This window comes from Arachis stenosperma, chromosome 1, assembly GCF_014773155.1.
Source record: "Arachis stenosperma cultivar V10309 chromosome 1, arast.V10309.gnm1.PFL2, whole genome shotgun sequence".
NCBI lineage: Eukaryota > Viridiplantae > Streptophyta > Magnoliopsida > Fabales > Fabaceae > Arachis > Arachis stenosperma.
In genome coordinates this window covers 99163038-99168518 of record NC_080377.1, presented here as the reverse complement: position 1 = coordinate 99168518, position 5481 = coordinate 99163038, and the positions used below count along the sequence as shown (strand labels likewise).

Sequence of the window (5481 nt, the reverse complement as noted above, 5' to 3'; positions counted from 1 at the left end):
TTGAAGGCACCCCACAGACTAGAGGAACATCCACTTCCCAAAATACAGGTTGTTAAGTTCTAATTCTAGCTTTAACTCTGTGATAGTATTATTATAGGATTTTACCTTAGAAGTTATATAGGAGTAGTAGTAATTAGCATATCTATTTTGGCTTTATTTCCAATTAAGTTATAACTTATTTTTTCTCATCATCATCAAACATGAATAAAATAGTAGATTTGTAGAATAAAGAGGCAATTTAATTTTTTCGAGTTCTTAATAAGGAAAATTCTAATTATTTATATGTGATGGCAATACTTTTTGTCTTATGAATGAATGCTTGAACAGTGCATATTTTTGATATTGAATTTTATGAATGTTAAAATTGTTGGCTCCTGAAAGAATGATGAACAAGAGAAATGTTATTGATGATCTGAAAAATCATGAAATTGATTCTTGAAGCAAGAAAAAGCAGTGAAAAAAAAAATTTCTTGCAAAAAAAAAAATAATATTTGGATCAAAAGGAATAAAAGCCAAACAGCCCTTAAAACCAAAAGGCAAGGGTGAAAAGGATCCAAGGCTTTGAGCATTAATGGATAGGAGGGCCCAAGGAAATAAATCCAGGCCTAAGCGGCTAAATCAAGCTGTCCCTAACCATGTGCTTGTGGCATGCAGGTCCAAGTGAAGAGCTTGAGACTGAGTGGTTAAAGTCGTGATCCAAAGCAAAAGAGTGTGCTTAAGAACTCTGGACACCTCTAATTGGGGACTCTAGCAAAGCTGAGTCACAATCTGAAAAGGTTCACCCAATTATGTGTCTGTGGCATTTATGTATCCGGTGGTAATACTGGAAAACAAAGTGCTTAGGGCCACGGCCAAGACTCATAAAGTAGCTGTGTTCAAGAATCAACATACTAAACTAGGAGAATCAATAATACTATCTGAATTCTGAGTTCCTATGGATGCCAACCATTCTGAATTTCAAAGGATAAAGTGAGATGCCAAAACTGTTCAGAAGCAAAAAGCTACTAGCCCCGCTCATCTAATTAGAATCTGAGCTTCACTTGAAACTCTGAGATATTATTGTTTCTTAATTTCTTTTCATCCTATTTTATTTATCTAGTTGCTTGAGGACAAGCAACAGTTTAAGTTTGGTGTTGTGATGAGCGGATATTTATACGCTTTTTGGGGATAATTTCATGTAGATTTTAGTATGTTTTAATTAGTTTTTAGTTAAATTTTATTAGTTTTTAGGCAAAAATCATATTTCTGGACTTTACTATGAGTGTGTGTATTTTTCTGTGATTTCAGGTATTTTCTGGCTGAAATTGAGGAAGCTGAGCAAAAATCTGACTTAGGCTGAAAAAGGATTGCTGATGCTGTTGGATCCTGACCTCCCTGCACTCGAAATGGATTTTCTGGAGCTACAGGTGTCCAATTGGCGCGCTCTCAACGGCGTTGGAAAGTAGACATCCAGGGCTTTCCAGCAATATATAATAGTCCATACTTTGCGCGAAGATAGACGACGTAACTTGGCGTTGAACGCCAAGTACATGTTGCTGTCTGGAGTTAAACGCCAGAAAAACGTCATGATCCGGAGTTGAACGCCCAAAACACGTCATAACCTGGAGTTTAACGCCAAGAAAGGCCTCTACTCGTGGATAGCTTTAGTCTCAGCCCCAGCACACACCAAGTGGGCCCCAGAAGTGGATTTCTGCACCAATTATCTTAGCTTACTCATTTTCTGTAAACCTAGGTTACTAGTTTACTATTTAAACAACTTTTAGATAGTTATTTTGTACCTCATGACATTTTCAGATCTGAATTACATACTTTTTGACGGCATGAGTCTCTAAACTCCATTGTTGGGGGTGAGGAGCTCTGCAGCGTCTCGATGAATTAATACAATTCTGTTATTTTCCATTCAAACACGCTTGTTCTTATCTAAGATGTTCATTCGCGCTTAATTATGGAGAAGGTGATGATCCGTGACACTCATCACCTTCCCCAATCCATAAACGTGTGCCTGACAACCACCTCCGTTCTACATCAGACTGAATGAGTATCTCTTAGATTCATTACGCAGAATCTTCGTGGTATAAGCCGGATTGATGGCGGCATTCATGAGAATCCGGAAAGTCTAAACCTTGTCTGTGGTATTCCGAGTAGGATTCTGGGATTGAATGACTGTGATGAGCTTCAAACTCCTGAAGGCTGGGCGTTAGTGACAGACGCAAAAGAATCAATGGATTCTATTCCAACCTGATTGAGAACCGACAGATGATTAGCCGTGCTGTGACAGAGCATAGGAACGTTTTCACTGAGAGGATGGGAGGTAGCCATTGACAACGGTGACACCCTACATAGAGCTTGCCATGGAAGGAACCTTGCGTGTGGGAAGAGGATTTCAAGGAAAAGTAGAAATTCAAAGGACAAAGCATCTCCAAAACTCCAACATGTTTCTCATTACTACACAACAAGTAACACTGTTATTCTCTTTTATTTTTATAATCAAATCTGGTAATTTCACTTTTAATCCTATTGGCCTCCTGACTAAGATTAATAAAATAAACATTGATTGCTTCAAGCCAATAATCTCCGTGGGATCGACCCTTACTCACGTAAGGTATTACTTGGACGACCCAGTGCACTTGTTGGTTAGTTGTGTGAATCACAAATTCGTGCACCAACCATAATAGAATATATCTATCATGGTCCATTCTGAAAACATGTCAGAAGGACATCTTTTGGTCATCTGCTTGTATCTTTCCCAAGCTTCATAGAGGGATTCACCATCGTTTTGTTTGAAGGTCTGAATATCCACTCTAAGCTTGCTCAGCTTTTGAAGAGAAAAGAACTTAGCCAAGAAGGCCGTGACCAGCTTATCCCAGGAGTCCAGGCTATCTTTAGGTTGAGAGTCTAACCATGCTCTAGCTCTGTCTCTTACAGCAAAAGGGAAAAGCATGAGCCTATAGACTTCAGGATCTACTCTATTAGTCTTAACAGTCTCACAGATCTGCAAGAACTCAGTTAAGAACTGGTAGGGATCTTCTAATGGAAGTCCATGAAACTTGTAGTTCTGTTGCATCAGAGCAACTAATTGAGGTTTCAGCTCAAAATTGTTTGCTCCAATGGCAGGAATTGAGATGCTTCTTCCATCAAACTTGGACGTAGGTGCAGTATAATCACCAAGCATCCTTCTTGCATTATTGTTGTTGGGTTCGGCTGCCATCTCCTTTTCTTGTTCGAAAATTTCAGCAAGGTTGTCTCTGGATTGTTGTAATTTAGCTTCTCTTAGTTTCCTCTTCAGAGTCCTTTCAGGTTCTGGATCAGCTTCAACAAGAATGCCTTTTTTCTTGTTCCTTCTCATATGAAGGAGAAGAGAACAGAAAAAGAAGAGGAATCCTCTATGTCACAGTAAAGAGGTTCCTTATTGTCAGTAGAAGAAGAAAGGGAATAAAGAAAGGAGAATCCAAACACAAGGGTGAGGATAAGGGCAGTGATTTGAGATGAAGAAAAGTGTTAGTAAATGAATGAATAAATAGAATAAGATGAGAGAGAAGTTTTCGAAAATAATTTTGAAAAGGAGTCAATGATTTTCGAAAATTAAGATAAAAAATAAAATTAAAATTAAAATTTAAAATAATTAATTAATTAAAAAGAATTTTTGAAAAAGAGGGAGGTATTTTTGAAAATTAGAGAGAGAAAAGTTGTTAGGTGGTTTTGAAAAAGATAAGAAACAAACAAAAAGTTAATTAGTTAGTTGAAAAAGATTTAAAAATCAAATTTGAAAAGATAAGAAGATAAGAGGTTAGAAAAGATATTTTAAAATCAAATTTTTGAAAAAGATAAAATTTTGAAAAAGATATGATATAAAAGATATGATTAAAAAGAAAATTTTTTTTAAAATTAAAATTGATTACTTGACTAACAAGAAACCAAAAGATAAGATTCTAGAATTTAAAGATTGAACCTTTCTTAACAAGAAAGTAACAAACTTCAAATTTTTGAATCAATCATATTAATTATTAGTTAAGTTTCAAAAATAAAAATAAAATTAAGAAAAATATTTTTGAAAAATATTTTAAAGAATTTTCGAAAATTAATAAGAAAAATGAAAAAGATTTAATTTTTGAAAAGGTTTTAAAAAGATAAGATTTTTAAAATTTGAAAATTTGACTTGACTTACAAGAAACAACTAATTTAAAAATTTTTTGACTAAGTCAACCCAAATTTTCGAAATTTTGAGAGAAAAAAGGAAAAGATATTTTTTTATTTTAAAATTTTTATTGATGAGAGAGAAAAACAACAAAAATGACTCACAACATGAAAATTATGAATCAAAACACATGATGCATGCAAGAACACTATGAATGTCAAGATGAACACCAAGAACACTTTGAAGATCATGATGAACATCCAGAACATATTTTTGAAAATTTTTTGATGCAAAGACAACATGCAAGACACCAAACATAGAAATCTTTAATGCTTAGACAATATGAATGCAAAGATGCACATGAAAAACAATAAAAGACACAAAGCAAGAAAACATCAAGATCAAACAAGAAGACTTACCAAGAACAACTTGAAGATCATGAAGAACACTATGAATGCATGAATTTTCGAAAATTGCAAGAACAATATGAATATGCAATTGACTCCAAACTTAAAACATGACACAGTACTCAAACAAGAAACACAAAATATTTTTGATTTTTTTCGATTTTATATATATATATATATATATATATATATATATATATATATTAGATTTTACTTTGTATTTTTCGAGAAACATATAGGAAAAAGAAAATAAGAAATTCAAAATTTTTAAGAAGAATTCCAGGAATCTTTCAATGTTTAGCCTAAAGCTCCGATCCAGGAATTGGACATGGCTTAACAGCCAGCCAAGCTTTAGCATACATAGTTCAAGCATGTGAAGAGGAAGCCTTAGTTCAAAAGAAATTGGATATGGCTTTACAGCCAGCTTGGATTCAACATGCTTCATGAAACTCTAGAATCCATTCTTAAAAGTTTTGAAGCCATAGAATAATTTATTTTTAATTAAAATTTTTTCGAAAATAGGGATAAATTTTTTTTTGAAAAATTTTTGAAAATAAAACAAAAAAGAAAATTACCTAATCTGAGCAACAAGATGAACCGTCAGTTGTCCATACTCGAACAATCCCCGGCAACGGCGCCAAAAACTTGGTGCACGAAATTGTGATTATTAACAATGGCGCCAATGAACTTAGTAGCGCTCTCAAATGTGAATCACACTTAGTCACAACTCCGCACAACTAACCAGCAAGTGCACTGGGTCGTCCAAGTAATACCTTACGTGAGTAAGGGTCGATCCCACGGAGATTGTTGGTATGAAGCAAGCTATGGTCATCTTGTAAATCTCAGTCAGGCGGATAGTAAATGTTATGGAGTTTTCGAATAATAAATAAAGCAGAAAATAAAGATAGAAATACTTATGTAAATCATTAGTGGGAATTT

At 34.4% G+C, this 5481-nt stretch overlaps 1 non-coding gene across 1 annotated transcript; it reads left to right on the top strand.

Moving 5' to 3' along the window:
- Positions 1-2705: 2705 nt before the first annotated feature.
- On the top strand, positions 2706-2809 carry LOC130956323 (small nucleolar RNA R71). The gene has a single exon (XR_009077073.1). It is a non-coding gene; the product is annotated as a small nucleolar RNA R71 (small nucleolar RNA).
- Positions 2810-5481: the final 2672 nt, after the last annotated feature.